The 27744-nt window shown below is 44.6% G+C and overlaps 1 long non-coding RNA gene across 1 annotated transcript; it reads left to right on the top strand.

Moving 5' to 3' along the window:
* The first annotated feature begins 22782 nt into the window (after positions 1-22782).
* LOC137166622 (uncharacterized) lies at positions 22783-26729 on the top strand. The gene is made up of 3 exons (XR_010923750.1): positions 22783-22797; positions 22890-22928; positions 26488-26729. It is a non-coding gene; the product is annotated as an uncharacterized lncRNA (long non-coding RNA).
* Positions 26730-27744: the final 1015 nt, after the last annotated feature.

A 27744-nucleotide genomic window follows, 5' to 3' on the forward strand; every position in this document is an offset into this window, starting at 1 on the left:
GATGTGTTTTCTGATACTGCTGCTTTGCCGCCCAAGTCAGGTCACTGCACCTCTCAGACCCTTTCCGAGTAAAGAAAGATGGGAATTATGCTGCGCTGCTTGAGGGGACTTCTTTCAGAGGTCTCATAAAACTGAGGTGCTGACAACTTGTGGCCATTGCATTTTGCAACTGAGGAGATTTAGATCTTATGCCCTGGCTAGGTAAAAATCACCCCTCACCCTCTGCACTTTCAATTCATGGTAATAATACTTAGATACTATGGTATCAGGCATTGTCATTAGGATTGATACAACACCCGTGAGAGATAGTGAAATGCTGTCACCTCCATCGTACAGGGGGGAGCTGAGGCACAGAGAGACTAAGTGACTTGCTCAAGGTCACACAGGAAGTCTGTGACAGAGCAAGGAATTGAACCTTAGTCTTCTGAGTCATGCCCTAACTCCTGGAACATCCTTTCTCGGTCAGTGCCTTTCATCATTTCCTGCCCTAAACTTTCTGTGCAGCATTGCCACGCTTCAATTTGTTACTTAGCTGCCGCCTTGCACCCCAAGAGCAGCTGCAACGATATATTTTTTCTATTGTATTGGGCTGCTGGGTGATATTTTAATGGCTTGCTCGTTACCTGGGTTTAATTTTAATTTAATTGAAATATAAATCCAATAAAATGATCAGGGATGGGAAATGGCTGCCCAAATCTCGTTGAAAACCAGCCTTACCTGCTGTTAGAGTACCTTGGTTGTATGCACAGGAGTTCTTTGCAGTGTGAATTTTTTTCAAACTCCCTGCACGTAAGATAAGGCATGCTAGCAAAGCAGTTAAGGCTGAGATCTCCACCAAAGTGATTTGGGCACTAAAATTAGTCACTAAACTAATATATGTCTGTGCAGTTTGTTAAGCACTTTGGGGTCTTTGTGGATGACAGCTGCTATATATTAAGTCCAAATTAACATTTGTTGAGCTCAGCACTCCCTGGTGACTGGAGCTGGCCAAACTCTTCATAGAGAACAATTTATGTGATTAATTTAGCTCATTTTTTACTGTTCTTGAATTATCTGTGAACCGCTTTTGATTTTTATGGATTTATTGGTTTATGGTAATTGACCACTTTACTCTAACTTGCTTTTCAGCCTATCAGCGTTGATTCAGCCCTGGATTTAACTGTCTGCTATTCGAGGTGTGCAACTGGTCACCTTATTCATGGGATGTCCTTTCTGCTCTCTGACTGGATGGCTGAAATTTATTAATGAGTGGGGGCAAGATTAAGCCCCTTGTAAGTCCCACTCCAGCCCTATTGGTGTACAGACAGTGTCTTGGCAATCCCGTGAATTGTCCCTTAGGTAAGCATTTCCAATGTGAACAGTGAATACCCATAACTGCGCGCCGACACTCATGTACATGTTCAGCTATGGCCAGTCACACACAGAACAGCCATTCACCAACACTTATGCCAGGAAAATCCTTTTTGCACATGCTTGTAAGAAAAATAAATACATAAAAGGATGTGACTACGTTTGCACTGAAACGTGATCCAGAATCAAGATAACATTCATCCTTCGTTTTTTCAGCCATCCGCTGAGCTCCGTTCAGGACACTGCTGCTACAGAATTCCCTAAAGTCTAAGAATATGCAAGATTGACTCAGTTGGGACTTTACATCTGGCAGAACCTCTTAATGGCATTTTTGCCCTACAGCAGCACGCCTTTTACCTCCTGAGATCTCGGTGTCTTTTTCCTTCCTCTCAGCTCTTAAGCCGCAAACCGTTTAACATTTTTTTTCCACCCCTCATTTAGCGCTCCACTAAATTGCTGCGTTACTGTGGCTGAACTAATGATGCAGCAATTAAAAGCATTTAGGGTTATTGCTAATAAAGAGGATTTGTAAAGTTGATTACAAACATTCATTAATGAAAATAACTGCATATGCAAACATATACAAAGATGAAAATAACAGGTAAGAAGAATCATCTGGACAGGAAAGATGGCTTTGGGGGAAAGGCACTGGTCTGGGACTCTGGAGTTCCGTGTTTACCTTCCTCAGATTTCCTGTTTGATCCTGGGCAAATCGCGTCATCTCTCTGTGCCTCCGTTCCCCTTCTGTAAAATGGGGACAATCGTACTCTCTTTGTCTAGTTTATTTAGAGCAGTGTGGCCCTGATCTTGGCTGAAGTCTATGCACGCTGCTGTAATACGAAGAAAGAAAGAAATCAGTAACAATAACAACCACCCACAGAACAAAGCCGTTCCTATTGGTGAGCAGGCTGCAGTTGGCTTAGAGAGGAAGGATTGTCCAGTGTTAGGGCCCCACTCTCTGGGTTTCAGTCCCTGCTCTGCCACAGACTTCCTTTGTGATTTTGGGCAAGTCACTTACCCCCTGAGTGCCCCATCTGTAAAATATGGATCCTATTACACAGGAGTACTGGGAGGATAAATACACTACAGTTTTCTTAGGCTGTAAGCTCTTCGGGTAGGGACTGTCCTTTTATTTCTGTGTTCGTGCAGCACCTAGCACAAGGGGGTTCTGGTCCATGACTAGGATTCCTAGGAACTACTGCAATACAAATAATAAATAATAAAGTCTATGACGCTCTTCGGTACTACGGTAACGGAGGCCATATAAGTACCTAAAATAGATAGACTGGTGATGTGAATATTGCAATAAAATCGGCACATCATTCAGTGGTATTAAAGATACTTTATTGCTTAACTGGAGGAAACTCAGAGAAGTGGAAAAAACCTAAACATTCCTTGGAATTGCCAAATACAGCAATAGATTTCAGCCTTCATTTTTCTCAAGTAGTTCAGGGCCATCTTATTATTAATTAACATCAGCAAAGCTCTTTCACCTTCCTAGTCTGCACACTCCACCTCAGGGGACTCAGATAAAGATAAAAGGGTGACTGTGGTATTAATGGTTCTTTGTTCACCTTGTCACGTATTTGGTGTAAAATTAATCACAGTCCTTTACTTGATTTCTTCTTCATGGTCTTTGGAGGAAGCAGAGAAGCGAGGAATGGCATTGGGATCCACCATCTTGTGTCTAGGTAAATAAAGCACAGGCCTAAATTCTTTGATACCAAAACCAGACCATGTTCTCTAGATGGTCAACTAGTAAGACACCGGGCTTGAGTCCCGCTCCCGCTGCAGAAATGGCTTCAAATTGCTGTTGTTCTGTTATAAAAATAACCAGAGATGGTAGAAAATCAAGAAAACTTTGCAAATTTTGTTTAAATTTTTTTTTTTTTTGCCCATCAGAATTTGGAATTTCTATGATTATTTTTCAAAATTCAAAAACTTCCAACTTTCTCTACGAATAAAATCAACATTTTACATAACATGCTTCATCCCGTATGATCCATATGCTAGTGTGTTACAAATTCGATGTAATCAGGAGTCATTTTGCCTACTACTGAAATGCATCCACCCCTGGGGTAAAACACAGCCAATGTTTAATTGTGCCCAACAATGCCACAGAACAGTAACTAAGGAAGAAGACTATGGAATCGAATTAAAACTGCAAGAGAAATTTAGGAAGATAGAAAGCTTCTACTTGTGAACAATGATGTTCCTGTCTGGTTTTAAATTCATTAAGGTTCATGCTGCATTATTTGTCAACAGCTGACATTTATCCTACTCTCAGAATTTACCACCTTCTCTTCTCCAAACAATAAAACCAGAAAAGAAAAATAAATAGCAAGACTGATTCATCAAATCCAGTAAAGCTTTTTATGGTACAGACTGTGTCTTCCTATTAAATATGTCTGTACAGCACCTGGCACATTTGAAGTACTAAGGTAGAGTTGATCATCAATTTGATTTTCTCCCCTGAAAAATCAGGATTCTCTGATTAGCATGGTTTCTTATTTGTGTGGCTGTTTTTCTGAGAGGCACCATTGTGCTAGGTATCGCATATTCACACATTGTAAACTTAGACTGTAAGCTCCTGGGGGCAGGGACCATATTTTTGTTCTGGGGTTGTACAGCACCTATCACAAAGGGGTCCGTCGATGACTGGGGCTATGGTAATACAAACCATAAATAATAATAATTATAATTCCTACCCTGAAGAGCTTACACCCTAAATAGACAAGACAGACGAAGCGAGGGGGAAAAGGAAGGCTTCTTCTTCTTCTTCCCAGAAGAAGAGGGAGTGATTTATCTGAGCTCACACCTCTTATGCTGCCCTTCCTCACCACGATAACACCCTCACGAAAGGGTCCATATGTTTAAGGCTCACTCATGACGATAGCAGGCCTGTAGGGTCTCCAAAGAGCAGCTTCTGGTACAAGCTTGGTGCAGTGCTGAATGGCTAGAGAGAGGTTCTCTTTCTGGATAACACCAGGAGGTCCCATTTGCAGCTCACGTGCAGTAACATGCAAGAAGCACACACAGGACTTAAGGATAAAGAGCTCCACTAACCAGTGAAGTCATACTCTGGTCTCTTGCCTGGCCACTGGCTGGCAAACAGAGCCGCGAAACGTTCTCTCTGGGAATTGTCTGCAATTGTAGCACTTTTCCCTGCCTGGCCCTTCTGTCCTGCACATCCCTCAAGGTAAATTTGACTGTGACTGGTACCCAATGGAAATATGCGTTGCTTATGAGTGTGATCTAAAAGCATTTTCTTATGCACACACAGCGCTAGCATTTTGCTGGAGCTCGGGAAGTAGGCGAGACGTATTTGTCTGTGGAGGCTTTGCACCTTCGGCAGTTATGACTGCTGTCTCGAAAACAACAGCAGCAGGGCTGCAGTGGGGAGGGGAAAAATTCTATCATGTCAGAATAATGAGATCTGTGATTTCAGCACTTACTGGGTCAAAGACACACGCAGTGTGTTATCTGTAATGCTTTTCTTCTGACATTTGGGGAAATTGCATTCATGCAGAGGACACAAGGCACTGAAACACAGTACTTCTCCCGCGCTGTGACAGGAGACGCTGTTCCCTGGCTATGCCAGTCCCCAGCATTTCAGCTACTTGCCATTTCTCTGGGTAGGGTGGGTCAAGTGGAGGCAATGCAGGGGCTGCAGCTATAAAACATTATCCAGAAGATCTTGCGGTTAAGATTCTACAGTGGGTCTCAGGAGACCTGGGTTCAGTTTCTTGGTTTGCCCCGGGTGCTTGTGTGACCGTGGGCAAGTTGCTTAGTCTCTTTGTGCCTCAGTTCCCCATCTGTAAAATGGGGATATTAATCCTTCCTTTCTCCCACCGTTAGTCCATTTTGTGTATTTGTGCATGTAAGCACTTTGGGGCAGGGACTGTCTTCTCACTAGATGTGTGTACAGTGCCTAGCACAGAGGGATCCTCTGAACTGAGTCTGAAGTGCTCCTGTAATACAAATAATAGCAGCAGCTGGACAGTGTATTATGCACTGTGCCCTTAGATTTCTGTCTTCTCCTTTGTGCAGACCCCTCGTCCCTTGTTGGCGTTCTCCATTAGGGACTCACCAAGAGGAGAGGAAGCGGGGGGATCTTTTGACCCACAAACCCAATTTCCTGAAATCAGATGCTTGGAGCTTTCCTCCCTCGCCTTTGTCTCTCTGTTTCCCTGATCTGCAGTGGCAGTGATGAAGTGATTGATTATCCTGCCTGCAACGTCTCCTGTACTTTTAATTTTAATCGCGCCACAAGTGCGGCAGATCATGAGGGGAGAGTAGAGCACAAGCCACAGCAAGGCCGGCATTCAGGATGACACGTCCAAAAATACACACCCACAGCCAGTCACAGTCAAGCAGCCAACGGCTGAGCGGATGGCTAATGGACTGAAAAACTCTTCCTCTGAAGGCCTCCCAGCTCGGTAACACTGCAAGGCTGTTAGCATCTCATGGCCGCTGTGCAGTCATCGGTGAGCAAATCTCCATGTTACAAAAGCCACTGGCACTAAGGATATGTCTGCACTACGGGGACGACAATGGCATAGCTACGGCACAGTAGCTGTGCCAGCATGTCTCAGACTGTAGACACGGCCCACATCCAGGGAAGGGTTTTCCCATCAGTGGAAGACCACCACCTCCCTGAGTGACTATAGCTAGGTCAATAGGAGCATTCTTGCACTGAATGAGCTGCGTCTACATGGGGCTTAGGTCAGCAGAGTTACTGTGCTCAGGGGGTGGATTTCTCACCCCGCTCCCTCCCCAATGACATAGCTAGATCAACCTAATTTTTGAGTGTGGACCAGGCCCAATTACCCACCACCATAGCAATAGAGCAATTACCCAGCACCATAGAGAGAAAATGGGTTCTAGAGACTAAACTCTTTTCTTGCCCTTATAGACAGAGATCTCCACTAAGGTTTAATGGATGTCAATGGATAGTGAGTGCTAGGTGGGGATGGAGCACCACAGTGCAGAGTAAAACATCACTATTCTGATCTGATAGCCTTTTATACTTTGCACTGATTTAAATGACCATGCCAGGTGCAGGGCTATGGAAAATCAGACCCACAGAACTTAACAGAGAATGAAATCCTTTGTACAGGTATATTTGTAGCCATTCCACAAAGCATTCTACAGCAGGGATAGAATTCTCCATTCAGTTCCACGGGATGGTTAAAAAAACCTACAGAGAGATGATCAATTCAGTTAGATTCTTTGTCATAAGGGCTCAAATAGATTTTATAAGCATCCCCGTGTCTCGGTGCTCATCTAAGTCACTGTGCACTTTGAGGTTCTCCTTGGTTTAACTTTGCTAGCCAGCCGGAGGAATCCTCAGAGCTAGAGATCCTCTATCTCTTGTGATTTTCCCATGATATTTGATAAGTTCCAGTTCCCAGATTCTTCTGATTACATGAGTATTGCAGCTTTTTTAAAGAAAAGCTTGTAAAAGCAACACAAGTCCCCCTATGGACTCAGAAACCAAAAGGCAAAGAAAAAGAGCCCACCATTTATAATTTTTTTTTTTTTAATTTCATGGTTTTTGAACTGACTCATGGTTTCTGGGGTTGGCAACGTGTATTCAATGGATTTACATCATCCGAGAATCTGGCCCAGAGAAGAACATCCCAGTGGGTCCCATTTCTCATGGCTACTTGGTCCTTTCAGCTAAAATTCAGATGGCATTGCCCTGGATTCTTTATCAGCTCCCCATTTCTGATGAATAGATAGTCATTTCCCCACTGTAGTCAAGACCTGCTCCCCGTGGCTTCTTTTACGATCTTGGAATTGACTAACAGTGATATAAAATACTCTTGCCTGTCCGGCTGCTGATCTTTTGGGCAATTATTTGGAAGTAATGAAAGTGAATGCATGACATTTAAAAAAAGAAACTGCACTGTCAGCAGGAAAGCTACCACAATCCATAGGCACCTAGGAGAATACACTTAGCTTGAAATAATGTTCATTTTAGAAGAGTTGTAAATTGCAGGTATGTTAGGGTCCTGGGGGAATTATTACCATTTGGATGGAGGTTATATGCCTTGTACTGCTGCTGCTGCTGCATCTGGTGCATGCTACGCAGAGGCCACGTAGCAAAGTTTGGAGGCAAAAGAAAGCACTTTTTCTAGCTCATCTCTGGTGGCTTTGCTAATGTTCCCCTCACACATATTCCCAAAAACTTCAGCAGGAAAGAGGCAGGATTTTGAAATCTGTGTTCCCGCTCGCTCTCTGTGCCTCGCCTTGGGATTTCATCTGGGCACTGTTGCGACAGAAGGAAGGCCCTTCTCCACTGTGTGGCCATGTCTGTGCTTAGTTATCAGTGAGAGAAGAGGGGCTTTTTCAGGGCCTGGTTTTCAGAGGCGCTGAGCACCTCCGATCCTGCCTGAAGTCTATAGGAGCAGCAAAAGCACAGCGCTTCTGAAAATAAGGCCTCACTGGGTGGAGAGTCACAACAAATTCTCCTCTACCACACCACGCATGTTCCAGCTGTTTTACCAGACTGCCCAGCAGTCAAGCCATGAGACACCATTCCTGCCACACCACCTCGGTTTTAACAACGCAAAAAGGCCCTTGCTGATATCCACGGCCTTCCGAGCTTTTACACCACAGCCTCTCAAGCTTCTTCACCGCTGCCGCACGGGCCTGGTTCTTCCCTCGCTCTAGTTTTTGCACTGGTGTAACTCTGTTGTTACTCCTGAATTACATCGACGTGAAAGGACAGCCAGCCTTTTATGTGCAGCCGCTGCCTCTTTCCCCATACACTCCGTTCATCGACCCTCTAGGAAACACCATTCATCAGCGACCTTTAGCCAGCCAATGAGAGTCAAGGGATATGCAGGTTAATTACCCTCGCATTGTGTCTTCCTGTCTGGTCTCCTTTATCTGCCGCTGCCCGGCTGTGGATCAGCTGTGATCCCAGCGGCTTCAGCTTTGCACTGTCATGGAGAACCATCGTGTCCTTACAAGGAACTTCTCTCGTCCCCTTCGCCAGTCACATCCTGAGTCTCACACCCGGTGCCAAATTGAGTTGTAGCCGTGAATTATTTAGAAGCATCCCTGGAATATTGTTGTGTCAGTAATGCAGACTATCAGTTTGTGGCCTTGCGGCTGCCTTGGCTACGCACTCCATCACTATTTTCTCTCATGAATAATGTACAAGCAGAATTACTCTGCATGTCGAGAATTCATACCCTGAGAAAACAAGGGGGCTCCAAAATTAATTTTCCGTACTAAAAGAGTGACAGAAAATCAATTAATCGCATATTATTCTATACGGAGACAGAGTAAGGGAGCCAGTGGAAATGGCTGTGGCTATACATCAGCTCGCGCTGTACGGCAGAGTGCTTTGCAGGAGTGTGAGTTACAGCCAGCTACAAAGAAGGTAAATATATTCCGCCCAAGAGAGCCCTCGAACATCCGACTTTGGAGTTCCCCTCAGAGCCAGCTGGGCTCTCTCTCTCTCTCTGCAGCATTATTATTGTGTACAACAGCAGTTCAGGGGACATGGAGGGAGGCCTTTCCTTTTCGCTCTCAGCGACTTCCTCTCTCCCGCCACTAGCGGGCTCAAATTCTCTCCCCTGGTAAGAATCCTTCCAATGAAACATTTTAGGCCTGATTCTCCCTCAACTCCATTCCAAGTCCCTGGGAGATGCAGGGGTTCAGCGCCTTTGCAGACCAGTCCCGATTTGTTTAGCATTGTTCGGATGCATTGTTCTGCATGCGCATTTCATGGGATATTCCACTCCCCGACACACACCTGCACATTGCACGAGTTAAAAATACACACATTGTCCCTTATGTACTGGTGTTAAGAATGGGCTGATGGATGGACAGGGGAAACTGCAAAGGCCCATTTTATTTTATATATAGAGAGAAGTATGTTCCCTCTGAATAGGGAGAATGGGGTTCCCTGTTTTTCCTGCACCATGACTGAGCAGATGGTGGTTTAACCCCAAGGGAACTGATGTTTTACAGTTTTCCAAATGTGAAGGGAGTTTTGCTTAGTGGTTAGAGCAGTGAAACTGGCAGTCACTGGTTCTCTTCCTGGCTCTGGGAGGGTAGTGATGTCTAGTGGTTAGAGCAGTGAGGGTGGGAGTCGGGTTCTATTCCTGCATCTGCCACTGTCTAACCATGTGCTCTTGGGCAAATTGCTTCACCTGACGGTATCTTAATTTCTCAATCTACAAAATAGAGATAATAACAATTCCCCATTTCACAGGAAAGTTGTCCAAGGTCTTTCAGCAAATTAGAGTCAGTGATGAAACCCCCCATCTCCTGACCGCTTGTTCACAACTTTAGCCAGCAAACCACCCTTACCTCCCATCGAACAGTTGTTTAAGAGAATTGGTTTCCAAATAACTAATCACAACAGCTGTATTCTGTATCACTCAGTCCTTCTCTGCACATCAGGCAAGAAAGAGTCCAATGGCTCCTTTTCCCCCCTCTGGAAACAGGTCTGGAAATGAAGAGAATCTATGTAATAAAGCCAATGAAACCATTAATAACACTGTGACCGGTATCTATTCTATTGCCTAATCAGCTTTGATTAATATCTTCATTGGTTTAATGCACAGGCTAATAACTTCAGGAATTAGAAATTATGAGGCTGACCTCAAAGGCGCTGGTCCAATATCAATAGCATCATCAAGAAAAAAAACCCAAACAAGCTGATCTATAGCAAGGACTTCAACTATTTTTTATTATGGCTAATTATTTTTCTGAGCGTTCCCAGTTTCGTTTGTCGTTTCCTAGAACCGACAAGCTTTAAGGGTCAGTGCAGAATGCAGATTTATTTTTGGCTTGCAATTTACATTGTTTCTCCAGCAACAAATAAAGAAACTCACAAAGCTCTCCCCCCAACAAAAAATATACCTGCATCAGCATTAGCAAGCTGCAGAGTTAGGACTTATTCCTAGGCACACGTATATCATATGTGTTTGCTTTCCAAGGAACATATATTATGCATGCATTCTAAAAGGCATATGACCTTTTATGTGTATCAGTTTTGAGGCACATGCATGCATGTCATCTTTGAATGCATTCCAAGACACACCCATCATACATGCTTTCAAAGACACAGGAGGGTCACTTGTATGTACGTTCTGGTTTTCATGCTGCATTGGAGACTACATCTGGTCATTGCCCAAACAACTTCAGCACAGACACACTGTCAAGACAAACTTTCTTCAAACACACATCTAATGGCTCTTTCCATTTGTGGCCTCTCTCTCCTGAGTTTGCTGGTGAACGGGCTAATTAGTGATGTATCTTGTTGCGAGTACAGCTGGCGGGAAAATTTCAGAAACAAAAATTTTGATGAAAAGTTAGGCAAAAAAATCTGCCGAACCTTTCCTTCCATTTTCCAACCAGCTCAGGATGTGAGCACACGTCCACTGAGCGAGTGAGAAGGGCACCAACAAACTACCAGCACCATTGGGTGAAATCTATGACCTTTGTTATGCAAGAGGTCAGACTAGATGACGATCCCTTCTAGCCTTACATTGATGAAGCTATGAACTTTGAATCACAACTGACCCTGACTGGATCCAACCCGCACAAGGTACAGGGCTCTGTCTCCCTTTCCTAATCTCGGGAGACCTAGATGTAATTAAAAATAAAGCTATATGTTTTGTGTTTCACCCACCAATTTAAAACCCAACAAACCACTATATTCTGGCTTTCCGCTCCTCATATTATTATTATTTTTCCAGTTTAAAGTTTATCTTCCAAAGCCTGGTGCTTTTAAAGAGATGTGTGTGTGAGAAAGAGAGACTGTGTGAATGTATATATATAAAAATCTCCTAATGACAAGTAAAACAGAGCGCTTGCTGATGCCTCTCAAAGCCCCTTTCATCCTTAGAATCCAATTGCCCTCCGCTCTCAGAAGGAACAATTTACCTTCTGCAGAGTATGGGAGAGGCAAAAGTCCCCGGCTTGCGGCCAAGGCAAAATGAAGTGAACATCCAAGTGGGTATGGAAGCGTTTAAGAAGTATCTGTGAGCTCCCCAGCCGAGCAGACATGAAAGGGAAGATGCTGTGAGTGATTTATTGCATGCTGAGCAACTTGACAGTCATACTGTTTGAAACCAGTGTCCTCTCGCTTCAACCCTGACAGGAGATGGCTCAGATTAATGGTGCAGCAGAGGAGGAGATTTATGGCAGTAGAAAGCCAGCCACTTCTGCCTCGGCCGCCCATATCTGGCCCTTCACCCCACCCCCCAAATTGCCAGATGTGGAGCAAACGAAGATTCACTCCAAAGAGTGCAACTGGGACCCTGAGTCTTCAATCCGCAGATGTTTATTGACATATAAATTCAGTCTCTTTAGCAGTTCATTAGAAAGGTACCGAACTGTGGCTGGCTGCTCCTCATCCTTGCACAGCTGGCCCCACCTTGTTGGGTCTAACTGCAGCAGTCCCAGGACGTTGTGAAGGTCTCTTGCCGTGAGATGACCAAGTATAACTAACGGGGTGGACACTCACATTACTTTCCTCACAGAGAAGCCTGTGAAGAATGATGAAGTGGCTCAGAGCACAGAGTCACTCGTACCGAACCATCCCCTATACCGAGCACCGATCAAACCAGAACCCAAACCCTGGAGTTGCCTGCCACCTGTTGTAGGCTTCCTACACACATCGCCAACAGAGGCTCATCTGGATGGGGCAGCTCTCCTGCTGCTGCTTGCCCTGTGATTCCACTAGTATAATACTGCACATCAATTCTCCATGTTTATGGAGCTACCTCAGTAGGCCAGGGGTATGACGCTAGCAGCACACGCCTCCCCCAAAACAAAGGAGATGTTGGGTGTGGTGTTATATGACTACTGAGGAGCATTTCCATCCGGCTGGAGGGCAGACTGCATTTCCATTCCTCCTTACAATTCTCTCCTAGTGTCGCCTGCCCCAATTATTCAAAAACCACGAGTCAGGCCCCAAGAAAACAACATATCAGCTTAAAATCATGAGATTATTTTTTTTAAATTGAGGGTTCTCTCTCTCTTCTTTTAAAGTCACATTTTCAAGCAACCAAAAAAAAAAAAAAAAAGCCGAGATTCTTGTGTAATGACATGACTCCAGGAGCTGGAATATTAAGGAAACACCGATTATTGCAAAACAAGTGATAAAATCCCCAGAGTTGGCATCATTATGTGTCTTCTAACACAGCCCACGGCTCCTCAAAGTCTTGGGCCTCAGAGCTCCATGAAGTGCCTCAGTCCATCTGTGGCTTTTCATGAAGTGCCCAAAATGCCAGTTTCTTGCTTGTACCTAAAATATAAATACAGCACCTTCAAACTCTAGCTATCTTGAGCCCCAGACTAAATCTGCCTGGCAAAACAAATGTCTCTGTTGGGTTTTAAATGTTCCCCCAGCTGACTCTGATCTGAACTGTTTATTATGGTTCCCGTAAGTGAAATCCATTAAGTCTGACAGAAATGCAGCTAACGTTTACATTCAGCATCCGTTTGAGGGGAGCGCTGCGTCTGCATTAGATTTACCCCTTCCCTTCTCCACCCCAGCAAAGCTGCATATGATACTTAAATGAATTTTCCATCATTATTTTCCAGAGGAATAAAGCTGAACTTTGCTGTGCCCTGCACGATTTGGCAAGTCGGCCGAGCTGTCTACAAGTCAAACTTTTTCCCCTTCCAGTGTCAATGGGGGAGTCTTGAAAACTTGGAAGAAAGATGGCACGAGGGGTATTACTGGTTCTGAAATCTCAAGATTAATATTAATTATTGTCAATTATTATCACAGCTGGCCAAAAACCAGAATTTCTGACCTGTGAAAAATTCCGAGATTTTGAAATTTAATTTCATCCCGAATTGGGATGAAAAGTTGAAATCTCAGAGTGTTTTGCAAAACGAAATATTCCACAATATTTTATTTTGACCTTTCATAGATTCCAAGGTCAGAAGGGACATTGTGATCATCTCGTCTGACCTCCTGTATAACACAGGCCAGAAAAGTTTCCAAATAATTCCTTCTTATCATTTTGACCTTTTTATGTTATGTTACATATTAACTTAAAATGACTAAATGACAGTCAAAATGAAATATTTTGACCTTACTGAAATGTTTTGATAATTTCCTGTTGAAAATGTTGATGAAATTGCTACATTCCGGCCAAATGTTTAGATTTCCTTGAATCAGCGGTTTCCAATGAGAAAACTGCCCCATCAGAAAATTTTCAACCAGCTGGAATTCTTATTACTGTTGTAAGCAGAGTAGAAAAATACCTGCAGGTTCACTGGAGTTTTCTAAGTCTCCTGGACAGTGGTGGAGAGAAAAAGGGAGCGGCCTAGGGAGAGGGGACGAGCAGAGAGCAGAATGAAAATTCAGAGAGGAGAATGAAATGGAGAGTGGTATGTGGAAGAATGAGCAGGAGAGATCTGAAATAAAATCCTGGCCCTGTTGAAGTCCATAGCAACTCTCCCAATAGAGCCAGAACTTCACCTCTAGATTTTTCCTTAGGCCTCTGTACGACTGTGCCATTATCCTTGCAAAGATTTGCAGAAGGAAGCTAAGATCTCCAGCTTCTATAGCAGGCTCTCCTTTCCTTTGTAAGAGTGGCCTACACCTCTTAAATGTATGCATCAGCTCCCCAGATTGAGGAGGAGAATCTTCTTTGTGTGTGGTTTGGACGTGAGAAGGCTGGCAGGGTGTCGGAGTTAGAGCACAGACCTGGAGGTCTGAATTCTAATCCTGGCTTTGCCACTATGTCACCAAGTGGCCTTGGGTGAATCACTTCACCCCGCAGCATCTCCATCCATTAAATGGATCTAATGATGCTCACCATGCAGGGGGTTGTAAGAATTAATTAAGCACTCTTGGACAGAAAATACTATCTGAAGACCTTCAGAGTAGTAAAAGGGAGGAACTGTTATCATTCCTCAGTATGCAGGACATGTAACTTAAAAGCAGATCAAGTCAGGATGTTTTTGACAAAACCGTTTTTCAGCAGAAAGTACCAATTGGTCAAAATGGAAATTTTTGCAGCCATATATTGCTTTGGAGTAGACTTTCATTGGGAAAGGTTTCCCAAGTCCAGGATGGAATTGCCGGACAAAACCAAAGTGCACCCAGCTTGCTAATAGCCCATGGTAGAGCACTCATGCGGGACGTGGCAGACGTGGCTTCGAGTCCTGCTCCAAATCAAGCACAGCTCTGGGTCAGTCTCTGCTACTGGAGGTGTCCCGCTTTGTATAAATAATGAAATATTCATTGGGCCGGAGAGAGAGGCTCACTGTAACTTGGTGGTTAGGGCACTCATCTAGAACGTGGGAGACCCTAGGCTGAAATCCCTGCACTGCTGGGTTCAGACTTCCATAAACCCTGGGCTGCAGAATTGATCTCTTCTGTTGGAGCTGTTCCACTTTGTATAAATAATTAAATATCCATTGATCTACAGACTGTCTCAATAGCCTGGTGGCTAAGGCACTCATTTAGGATGTGGGAGACCTCTGGTTTAAGTCGCTGCTCTGAATCAGGCAGGTCTTTCAGGCCAAAAGGTACCACCAGATCATTTTGTCTGACCTCCAGATTATCACAGGCACCAGCCCTCGTACACTGAACCCAACAACGGGGCTATTGGCTATTCTCCGGGGGTCTAGCGTGGTCTCTGCTCTTTTATGAACAATTTCAAAAGGTTTTGGTTTTGTCCCACTGTGGAAACCTTGAAATATTTTGTGAAATAGAAAATTCTTGTTTTCTGGTCAGCTCTACTTAAAACGCCATTGTTTTGCATCCAAACGTCGCACTGATTTGTCAATCTGAACAGACACTCATACGTGCCTGTTTCTGATTTACCCTAGGGAGAGTCCACTTAGGGCTGACACTGGGTGGTATATGATGTATTTTGGTTTTCAATTATGTAAATGAGCTCAAGGAATGTTTTATTTCAGTAAATTTAAGGAGAAAAAAATGAATATATATTTATATGCTGTATTGTGTATGTATGTGTGTGTGTATTTAGCATTCAGATGTGTTTAAAGTGAGATGAATACTGGTGGTTTTGGCAAGCAAGATACCACTGGAACCAGAAATGTAAACTGTTTGGGAAAGGAAACATTTCTGTTTAAATGTAAGGAAAAGACGGCTTTGAAAAGTAAACATCCTCCAAGAGAACTAATCGCTTTCGGAACTTATACAGCTCATTCAGCTGTGAGTGTGTGTGTGTATCTGGGGGAGAAGGGGGTTCACATCTGAGACAGTATAGAGTAACATAGTAGTCAGTGTGTGTGTGTGTGTTTATCGGAGGGCCATGGGTGTGTGTCTGTGTAAGTGTGGGATATAGTGTATGACGGTAGGGATATCATACCCCTGGAGGGGTCTGGGCATATGTGGCTGTGTCTAGTGTTTAAAGATATGCATGTGACTGTGTGTAATTTACTGTGAGCTGATTACAATAGAAATTCTGATTTCAGATGGAGCTGAATTTACTTTGATTGTAAACTCTTTAGTGCAGGGACTTTTTTGTTTGTTTGTAATGTGTCTATACAGCACACAGCTGCAGCTGCTCGTGCTACTGCCACAACAGCAGTAACAAGGGTGCAGCGTTCTCCCTGGGGTACCCATCCAAACTTCCTCAGGGCGCATAAGGGGTTGGCCTGAACCCCCAGTCTGAAATCACAACACGTGTTCCTACCTGTTATCCAGTACAACGCGCTCAACTTAAATGTACATCACTTTGTTGCATAATCTGCTTATGTGCAGAAGAATCCCTCCATCCCAGTGGGGCCCCATTATGTTGTCTGGAGAATTGTGTATCAGCTAATTGCATAGTTTGTCTATCTCCATTCAGAAGGGAAGCATCCATGATAAGGTAATGCTCCGGAGAAGTGAATAGACACACGTTGCCCACTCAGGCATGGCTAAGATGCAATAAATAAATAAAATGAAATAATAATACATATGTCCAAATACCCAAGGTTTTGTCTGTTCATCACTGGGGCTGTTTTGGAAACAGCTGTTAGCCTGCGGTAAGACATGTGATGGGAATTGTCACAGGAATGTGGTTGTCATGCAAAACCCTTCGCTTGCATGGCAGAGATATTTATATTGTGCATTTGGTTTTAATTTGATGCATACAACTAGTCAGCACTCTGAATACCTGGGCTGGAGAAACGGCTCAATCAGCCTGCATGCCTTTCCCAAGGGGTGCAAGCATATTGCAGCCCATCTGCACTCAGACTGCAAATACAGGGCCCAATCCTGTGAGGTGCCCAGCAACTCCCATTGTCTATTGACCTCAGTGGGGACTGAGGACATTCGCCACCTCTCATAAGGGACTCAGCACCTCTCCGAATGAGACCATCAGCAAATAGAAGCCACCCTCTTCTCTCCTGTTCTGCACGACTCCTACACTCTGATGGGAACCCTGGCTCCTGGGAAATGCTGAAGGGCATGTAGTGTCCCTTGAGAGACACCACACCCTTTCTATCCGCAAGGGGATGTCTAATGCATCCAGGCTAAGCATGATGGATATGCCCCACTCTTCAGTTTATTATCTTGTTGCCTAAATATTTAATTATCCATTTCAGCCAGTGATGTGATAAGGAGTTAGGCTACAAAAATGGAATGATGAGCTTAGGTACTTTTCTTTGTTGCTTTTTTGTTTCTTTTTGAAAACAAACAAACAAAAAGCAGAAGCAGGCGGCAAGTTGTAGCACTTATAAACCAAGAGGACCTTTCCCTTTGAGGGAACCACACAAGTGGTCACTGAGATAAACAAAGCTGGGCTTGAAAATGGGGACTGGGGTGTTTTTTGGGGGGTGGGGGAAATTCAGCTTTAAAGAATTCGAAAACAAGAGATAATTCCTTAAAAAAAAAAAAATAGAAGAAAAGGAACTGTCAACTATGCCACAAAAGTTGTGTAGGGAAAAGCCTGGAGCACGCTGCGTTTGAAAACAAATGATTTTAATCAGCTGCTATTCAACCACTGTCAGCTCTGATTTACTGTGCTCAGCCAATTAAGGTTTCAAGGGGGTCACAGGTTAAGAGGTGAAAAACAAAAACCTACCGTGAATGGAAAGGAGCATACAAGGAAAAGTGAGGATGAGATTCTCTAGGCCCACCCAGAAGGTAAAATGTTGTCGTCAGCTGCAGGCCAAGGCAAAGGGAATTTAGATGGCTAAGAGGGACTGGGTCATTCTCACACCAGCCTTAGATTTGTGTTCTGGATTTGGTTCACTACTGCCATATATATGCATCCAGCGGCTGTAACGCCACTGCAGCCAACGGGACAGATCCCCAGCTGATGTTAATGAGCACAACTTCACTGAAACCAATTTGCACCAGCTGAGGATCTGGCCCAATGGAATTATACCATCATAAAACGGGAATAGCATGAGGGTGACTCAGGCCTGATGTTTGTAAGGGCTTCCGGACTTAAGTGTAATGAAAATCCTACTCACAGGTGAATGCAGGACTAACGGAATACAGAATTTGCCCTGTTGGAACAGGATATTGCTCTGGCACTGGTTTATACCAGAAGAAGGAGTAACCCTCTCGTGATCCTTCTAATAAACCTCCCCCTCTTTATAATGCACTCGCTACAATCCATGATTGGCTTGGCCCCACAATGGGACACGTTTTTAAAGCTTGCCCTCTTTTCTTGTGTCTGCAAGTTTTTGTGGTCCCAATTGAGCTCATTCCGATAGGTAAGCACCTGGCCGAGGTGAATACCATCGTGCCATGAATAGTGCTATTCCCACAGGAATTCACAGCTGGCCAACTTCTAGAAGTACCAGAGACCTCATCGCACATGCTAGTGCCTCACTCTTGAACATACCACCACCACTGGGGCTCACTGACACTTGGCTTGCCCAAAATGGTTCACCTAAAAAAATTGCATGTGGGATTTTGGTTGTTGAAATTCAGATGGCAGGATCAATGCCATTTTGAAATTAAGGCCCCAATGGCCTGTATTTAGGAGCTTATCTCTCATTGATTTCAACGTTCAGTTACCTTTAAAAATCTGTATCGTGTCACTCACAAGTAACCTTTACTTTCCTCCTCTCCAGGGGCGTATGAAATGGCATGGCGGCAATATGAGAACAGCATTTGATTGCTGACAAAATTCCCCCCCAACCAATGGACCACATTCTCTGCTGATGTAACTCCACTGAAGCCACTGCACTGGGCAGAAATAATCATCTTCATATAATTGTTTGCTATTTATTTATGGTACCACCTAGGACGTGCTAGGCACTTTTCAAATTCTCAAAAAGGAAGCTCTGTGCACCAGGAAGCTGGCAATCTCTGACAAACAGGCAGGCAGAGGTAAGGGAAAGAGGAATGACAATAGGCCCTCTTTATACAAGGCAGCTCGATTAGTATAAGCAGTGCAGTAAAGTGGGTCCTTAGGAGGGATTTGAATGAGGATAATAATAATAATAATAATAACCTTTTGATAATAATAACCTAATGACTTTCTTTTCTCACAGTTTGGAAGCCGGTGAGAAGAGAACATTTCACCAGTTTTCACTCTCTGCGTGCAAACTGTTGGATGTCGCGTTAGTGACCATAACGGCCATTGCTTTAAATAGTGGTGGGTTTGTCCTTTGGTGAAACACTAATTTGCTGTCCTGCCAACAAAGCCACCTGTGGAGTGAAGTGAGGTTGTTATAACCATGGCACTAAATTGGCTCCTGACCCACCCAGCCTTACCCATCAAAGGCATACAGGGTGATTTGCAAACTCTTTTATTAGGCTTTCCTTTCCTTAGATTTATAGCTTTTGACCCAACCCATCCGCATTTCTCAACCTTGTCTGGTTACTCATCGAACTATAAAAAGTCTCAGGCACCACGTATTAAAGTTACTAGGGAGTTTATTATTTTTAATTTCGTTTTTGCTGGTGCCCAGCTTTCTGAGATCAGCTCTTCCCTTCTTCTCAACCTCCCACAAATCGAAGATGACCTTTCAATAACTCGCTCAGCTCTGGCGCAGTTACTCAAGGCACTTGGTCATAAGCCCACTGGCGAAGTCCAGTGGCTAGCCCAGTATTCCCCCTCTAGCAGCAGTGGATATTTCAGAAGGAGATGAACAGCTGTCAAAATGCAATTGGTGAATGATGCAATACTAGAGCTCATTGGAGGCAATTTCCACCACCTTCCATTGTCACTCCTAATGGTTTGGATCTGCAATACACAGGCGCCAAATCACATCTGCACGCCACCTGCAATGGCATCCCTTTCATTTTGACTATTTCTCTATGGTAAGTCGAGTGCAGGTTAGTCCCCTTCATATTCCACGCCAATGGGGGGATTGAAGGATTCGCTGTTTCCCAGTCCCTGTCTGACTATGGGACATTCCAGCCAGCGGAGCAGGGGACTGGGATTCAGGATTCCTGGTTCTGCACAATGAGTTGGGCAAATCTCGTCAACTTGTTGTGCCTCAGTTTCCCCAGTTTGCACTTGGAGATAAGAACACTGACCTCCCTCCCCAGAGGATGTTCTGTGAAGCTCAGTTGATGTTAGTAAAGTGCTTCGAGCACCTCAGATGGAAGGCGCTAGAGAATGACAAAGTATGATGCTCTTTATGTAGCTGGGTAACAGTTGTTCCCCCTCTAACAGCCATAGGCAACCAGACAGAAGATCCATTCCCACCCGGTAAATTTAATCTATTAGGGAAGTGGATTCTAGCACCAGCATCTCAAAGTTCAACAGGTGAACGCTCAGTACGGGAGCGGGAGACCTTTGCTTCCTGGCCAGGTAGCCTCATTTAATAGCACGTGGACGGAGATGTCATATAGGACGCTGGGATGATGTAACAACCTCTAGGCTTTCTTATGTCAGGGTCCTGCTAAGCGGGAACACTGACACAACAGCTCCAGGCAGCTGGAAACAGTCTAGCCCAGTGTCAAAGGCACCAGGTGAACGGGCTGGTTTTCACGTGGCTGTCAGCAGTGCCCCCAAGATTTCTGGATTACAGAGGACCCCCTTCTTTCCTTTCCCAAAGAGGCCTGATCCAAATCCCACACACAAGCTTTGGATCAAGTCCTGTGTGCAAAGGTGACTCTCAGACAGGCCCAAGCGCTGGGGAAGGTGTTAAACCGGCTGGCCTTTAGCTCCACGGCAGACAACCAAGGGAATTTTCTTTAGACTCAGTGATGAATAGGAGAAGAATGAAAGAGTGAGAATCCAAATCCTCCTTCAAACCCCTTGTTCACACTCTCTTTTTCTGCAGTGCCCGCAAGTTGTGAGTTCATAATGACAACAGCAACAACAACAACAAATCTCTTTATCCCTCAACAAACCTTTAAGGCCCCAAACATGTGCCTAAGTCTCTGTGGGACCAGTGCCTCAGTGACCCCCCCTCCTCTGTATTTCCCAGAGCCTCTTGCCTTCTCTAGGTCTGCCTTTTAAAAACTCATTGGGACAGGGTCGATCTTTAAACTTAGCGTCTTGTACAACACAAAGTACATTGCCCATTTGCAATGCAACAAATAATCACATATAACAATGAAACAGATAAATAATGCAATAAAATAATAAAATGCTATTCCTGCTTCCAGTAATAAATACATAAAATAAACACATAATAATAATTATCAGAGACGGCAGAATGGGCTGAGGTGCATTTCCCCCCCGGCCTCATACCTAACAGATTAAATGCAAACAATTCTGGAGGGTCCATTGTATCCATTCTCCATAATTAATTAGTCCAGTTAAGTATCAAGCAGCGATGAAAAGAAAAATGAGAGCTATCCTCCAAAGCAATTAGCTATCTGGATATTTGCATAGCTCCCACCTCGGTGTCAGATGATAATCTGGAGTCTCTGATCCCATAATAACTCTTATAACTATTAGTATTGCTAAAAAGCGCTCAGACTTTAGTTTTACAACAATCCGTAGTTTGAATATATGGCCTGCAGAACAAATGTTCCACTGTGTCCAATAGATTACGGTGGGTAGGTTCTGTTTACTCTGAGATCTATAGTTTCGCTCATACCACATTCTTGTCACCTGGCTGTCTCCGTTCCTGCTCTTTAGTACTTTGATTTGTGCTGTTCTTCTAAGAATCTCCCTTGCAGTTTGTTGACTTATCACTCAGCCCTGTGAGTTCTCATTCTCTCGTCTCCTGACAGCTTTGCCTAATGTACTTATTCGTTCCATTTAAATAAATCGAACAGGGGCATATGACAGCCGATAAGTGAGTTACACAAGAACAAACAGAAAGGAAGCTCTGCAAATAGTTAAATGTCAAGTAGGAATGGAAATCTGTCCCTATAGCTTCAGCGAACCTTAGATGTCTAATATTTATGGCCAATTGATGTCATTAGAAAGTAAATAAGCCCTCTTATGCTGCATTACAAAAGATTAACTGCAAGCAATGGAGTTTAAATAGCACAGATAAGTGCAGATGGAAATAAACCTGTTTAAAGCTGGAGATATTTGCTGGACCTCCTTGCTGCTTTTAAGATAATTGATCTCTGTATATCTGTACTGAATCTCACCATAAAAGCTTTGAAACATCTTCTGGCAAAGCCAAGCTTGGTTGTGATTCAACTTTTCTTCATCTCCCCAGAGTGTAGGGGACTTTTGCATTCCTCAGAATACTGGATGGGGAAGTTCTTTGTACATTTTGCATGTTAATTTCAGTGCCCATCCCTGTCTGAGGATGTCACCTGTGCAGAGAACCAGCCTGAGACTTATGCAGCACTTAAACCAACCCTTATGCAACACTTACACCAACTCAAGCCCATAAGATATTTAAATGGCATCTAGGCCCTCTGCAATGGGTGAATTTCACCTTTTCCTGTGTAATTTGCCTAGCTGCTGAGGAGGAGATTAGGAGAATAAATAATCATCCTTTAGTTATTTAAGTGCTTTGCATGTGAGGATCTCAAAGTGCTTTAGAAACAATCTGTCAAGGTAAGTATTAATTATCTACATTTTGCTGATAGGGAAAACGATGCGGAGAGAGGAGAAGTGACTCATCCAGGAATCCTGGCTTTGCACTGTTGCCATTATGCCTTGGCTGTTCTGAACGCTGCCATCAGCTGGACACAGCTTTATACCAACTTTACAGCCCAGTAACTGTTGCAAAGGGCTTGAGCGTTCATGCGTCCGAGGCTGTGTCTATACTTGGAACGGGGGGGGTGATTCTTAGCTCGAACATTAGCATGCCAAAAATAGAGCGTAGCTGTGGGGCACAAATGGCCGGAGGGGCGAACTGCCCCGAGTACGGGCCTGGGGTCTCAGCTAGAGACGCACTCAGGGCGGCTAGCCCCTGCTGTGGCTACTTTCTATTCCGTATGTCTCCTTGGGCTGGGAATCACACAAGTGTAGACCTGCCCCCAGGGTGAGTTTGGGAGATCATGTGTGGGCACATGGTTATTTATATGTGTACCTGATATCTTTATGTTAGGGAAAGGCTTGGTCGGTGCATATACAATAAATGGGTACTTATGTGTGGATAATATATATATACGTGAGTATGACTAAGGGCATGGATATTGTATAGCCAAGATTTGCAAATGTGACTAGTGATTTGGGGTGTTCTCTTTTTGGGTGTCGAACCAGAAAAACCTTCAAGGGCCCTGATTTTCAGAGAGTGAGCAGGTCAGTATGAATATTGGTGAATTTCTGTGGGTACAGTATCTGAGGCATGGGGGTGCATGCACTGTACTGGCCAAAACATTTATACGTGTTCGCATGCAGCATACAAATAAATTCGTGTGTGTAAAGTACATATTTATGTAAGTATGTGCATAAAGCGAGTGTGTGTCTGTGTGTAGAGTAGATGGGTGTGTGCAGCATATGTTTGTGTGAGTGTGTGGGTTTCTGTGTTTAAAGCATACGGGGGAGGCTGTGTGTGCAGTATGTTTAGGTGAGGGCATGTGGGTCTGCTTGAGAGAGTATAATACGTGGGTGAGTCTGTGTGTGCAGTACCCAGCTGTGCCTGTCTGTATACAGCATATATTGGTGCAATGTAAGTGTGTGAGGCTGAGTGTGTTGGGGAGGGGAAGACACATGGCCAAGATAATAACTGAAACATTGACAACAACTGTGGACCCCACCCCTCGGTTCCCAGTGCCCTTCTTGGCAGCCCGCCGGGCACCATCTGTAGGCGGCATCTATGCCAAGTCAGCACTGTGCCACTTTTCCACTGCAGAAACATTTATTTGATCCTCCAATGTTGCTTTCAAGATGATTAATCTTTGCACGGCTGTGTGTTTAGGCTCTCCATAAAGGCAGGTGCATGTGTTCATGTGCTGCGGCTGTCAGGGCTGTTAATGTAAGCGTCTGTTTTACAGCCCAACTGACAGCCGTATTGCTTTGGCAGGGTTACAGCTCTGACATGTGGAATCAATCTTTTTAACCTGTCAATTCATCAGTGGGCAGCCGTCAGCCCAGCTGAAAGGCCTGAAGGACAGTGCCCTTTCAATGGATTATACTGGATGCTCGGTGGAGTAAAATTGAACACTTCAGCTTCCAGGAACTCTCGCTGTATTCAGAGCAACGCTTAACTTTGCTTTTACTACAGGAAACAACGCAGGCCCTGGGCTGCCTGAAACGAGGTTTAACGTGGCTGGCTGGGCAGGCACAGAAAGACGAGGGCTGGCTCGGCTGCTTCATTTTGTTTAGTGGCTGGGAAAGCAGGGATCACACGGCACTGCAGGACTATGACATCCCCACCCCCAACTCAATCAGTAGAACCCAGGGTTTCTCTGTGCTGTGGAAAGGCTGTAGGATGCAAAGTGCAGGTGAGAGATGGCAGAGCGCACAGCTAGGCCAAATCGCCCTGTCCCTCCCAAAACAAGGTTACCCTTGGCCAGTGAGATGTGGCTGAGCACCCAGAACTAGTCTCAAGTCCCCACACACCTCCCAACATATCTGGGCTGGTCAGAGGTTGAGTGACCTGCAGCACACACTGCCAGTGAGAGATGACAGAGCAGAAAGCCAGGGCTAGTTCCTCTTGCTCCCTTGCTCTTCCCTCACCAAATATATACCCCTCTCTGTGGGCCAGGGGTCTGCCCATTGTTCCGAACTGTGTTTCCTCCGGGCTGCCCTCACTGAGAAGCGGATCATCTTCTTTGCACAGTGATGGACCAATTGCATCCTGTAGGGGAAGTCAAAAATCCACTGTAGCGGCAAAACAGGAAAGGGGGTGACTCCTTCCCACAGCCCCACAGAAGAGGGCAGAGCAGCTGAGGCCCTGCATAGCATCATTTCTGAAGCCAAATACAAAGAGGTCACACTGGAAGCCTTCACCAGAAGAGCTCTGTGGTCATCTTGCCCATTCTCTGTTGGCCTGGGGCAGAGTAGTTCCCTTCTATAACTCTCTAGTGCTTTGTTCAGTCTGATTTCGAGCGACCGGACTGCCACTACATCTTTCGGGAGACCATTCCACAAACTATCATGCCCTCATCACTCACATCTCCCAGGCTATTCAGCCCCATCTTCCACCTTTGTTCAGTTTCCACCCATCACTCTTAGACGTGTCACCTATAACACAAGCCCTGGGCCTGCTACTTCCGTGTGGTGCAGACATTGCACACACACCAGGTGCTCACAACCACAGTTGGGTGAATGACTGGGTTTTTCAGCTTGCTGGCACTTCTGAAAAATTGTAAATCATTTAGTTTCAGGCTGACCCAAAACCAACATTTTCCAACATTTTCATTGACTCCAAAAAAAAAGAAAAAAAAAGAAGTTTCAGGTTGAATGAATCTTTTTTTCTCTGAATGTTTTTTTTTTTTAACATTAAAAAAATAATAAATAAAACTGAAGGAAACCTCAAAGTGAAAGGTCATTTGGAATAGAAAAATCAAAACATTTCCCTTCGGAACATCAAAACAAAACAATTGGACTTTTTTGGATTTTTCTTTTTTCCAACACTAACAGTTGGGTGAAGCTGACATGGAGTCACAAAACGTGTCTGTGCCACCAAAAATAGCATCAATTGAAAAATTTTGCCCAGCTCTGCTCAGCACTGGCAGGATTGGCCTCCCAGCGACAACCCTTGAATCCAGCAGCCCCTCCGGTTGCCTCCTGCTTTGTCTCTCTATGACCCTTATAGAAGCTGCATCGCTGCTTGCATGATCAGCTCTTCTGAAACTGCTCATCCTGCCTTTAAATTACCTTCTTCTTAATTCCCCCACGCTGATCGCTAATGGCATCTGGATTCCTTTCCTTGAGTGCCTTAAGTGTGGCCCTTGACAGGGACAGAGGAAGGGGGTGGGATGGGGTCACAGAAGAGAAGCAAATCAGTGCTTTTTCATGATAATAGAAGCAAAATGATCTCTCTGTGGCGCATGATAATCATCTTAATGAGGTTTCTGGGAGCAGGAGTCCTCACCTTGTTCTGGGAACAACATCAACACACAAAGTGCAGATGAGTCAAGGGAACTGGCTCTTAAAATCACTACCTTAAAGGCCTGTCTCTGTCTGCCATGTTGTCCCCCCTGTGAGTAGGAGGGGGGTCATATCTTATTTGGCCAGTTGGTATGGCGATGCTTTTGGTTTTGGTTTTTACGCTGTGGTCCATGTTGGTTTGTGGACCCCGTGATTTAGAGGTTTAAATAAAAATTCAAAGCAAAAGTCAGCTGAGCGTGTCACTGTTTGTCTGCTCTCATAATTAAGTGAACAAACCAGTCACATGCGGTTTGAACTGAAAGCATAAATGAGCAAGGCTTACCCAAGAGACAACCCCAGCTCCCCTAAAACTCAAGAACCCAGCATAACTCAGCTATCAGCCAGATATGACAGAGATGGGTGCCTTAAAAATCCCTACAGTACATTGATAGGCCAAGAATCCACAGGTAAAAGGTATGGGAGCCCCCTTGTCAGAGAAAGGAAGGAAGATTTTGGGATTATAGCAGTGGACTGAGACTCTGGAAATTTGAGTCTGGGGATGCTACAGACTCCATGGTGACCCTGGGCTACTCACTTAGCTGTTTTGGAATAGCCCACGTGGACACTTTTATTTTGGAATAGAGTGTCCGTCCAGCTGGAGAGCCAGTGTGATCAATGTCCCCACAGAGACCCCATCTGTAATTTCCTTGAGGTTTTCCCACGCATCCTTTCTTTTTATTTCAAAGTAAATATTTTTGCAATCATGAAAGGAAGGACTTTCGAGTGGATTAACAAGGGGCCTTTTATCCCCTCTCTCTTTCAGATGGCTTTCCACCTGATGCCATGGAAGCCAGAAAACATCCACCCAGAGGGACCCGCAGTTCTAAATGACCAAGATCTCCCAGCAGCAAGTAGATCAGGTGGGGAAGAAAAGCGTAACCTTGAAAAGAGCTGAATTTCCCTCATCCCTGCAGCCTAATGTACTGTGGTGATAGTTGAGCGGCCACTAATTTGATTCATATGAGAGTCTTGACCCTATTCCACCAAGTGTTTTCCAGCCTGAATTTCTCTAACTGCTTGTTTATAGAGAATATATGGAGCATTTTATATTGTTTCAGCTGTTTAGGAACTCAGCATTTTTTAAGGCCATCCCAGGAGATCAGGATACAAGCCACAAAATATTTTTTTCTCTCCCGCCCCCCAGAGCCTGCTGCGTCACAGGTGGTTTGGAGCTGGGAGAGGAGAGAAGGTAATTCGTTTGGTAGAGGTAACATTTATGTGGAGGTGATTCCAAATGCCATGATCTTAGTTTAGCACAAGCAGAGAGCAGGGAGTGCTTTTGGGGTAATCTCTCTCCGGATCAAAAAGCTGTGGGGGGACAAGAAGGCTAACGCAGAGCCTTAATCTCACAGCATCATCTTTCTCTCAGCTGGGAATGAAAAGCCACCTGGGTGCCAATATGTCTCTTGATGATTTTAGAAGATTGATCTCTCTAAAGTGCTTTCCCCTCCTTTGGCACACAGGCCCAGATAGATTAAGCAATTATGGATTATTTCACTGTCAGGTGGCCTTGGACAATTAGTCATGAGCTAAGGAGTTGCCACATGGCTTTCAATAAAGGGAAATCATTACAGAGAGGGGAATTTGTGTGCCCAGTTACTAATCAAGCCACACTGATGCAAAACATTTAGACACAGGGAAGGCACCAGACATTTCTGTAAAATGCCCCAAATCACTTCCAGCTAGATCTTGTAGAAATCTACCAGGGGAGCAGGGTGGGGTTTGCACAGCCCAAGTAACATCTTCCAGGAAAAGCTAGACCCCAAAGTGGCACACTGAGTATTGATCAGAGCCCTAAACCAGGCTGGGAGGATGGAGATCGGCTGTATGAGCAGATCCTGACTCCTGCTGCAGGGGAGCATTGACTCCATACCAAACTCTGAGCTTCCTGCAATCATCAACAAATTCATCCGAATGCTACTGCTGTGGGGTAGGGAAGTGTCACTATCCCCATTTTGGAATAGGGAGATGAGGTTAGGATCACACAGGGGACAGAGCAAGGAACTGAATGCAAACTGTG

Source organism: Emydura macquarii, unplaced genomic scaffold (assembly GCF_026122565.2).
Source record: "Emydura macquarii macquarii isolate MOO-44397 ecotype Brisbane River unplaced genomic scaffold, CSIRO-AGI_Emac_v2 contig_2894, whole genome shotgun sequence".
NCBI classification, from domain to species: Eukaryota; Metazoa; Chordata; order Testudines; family Chelidae; genus Emydura; species Emydura macquarii.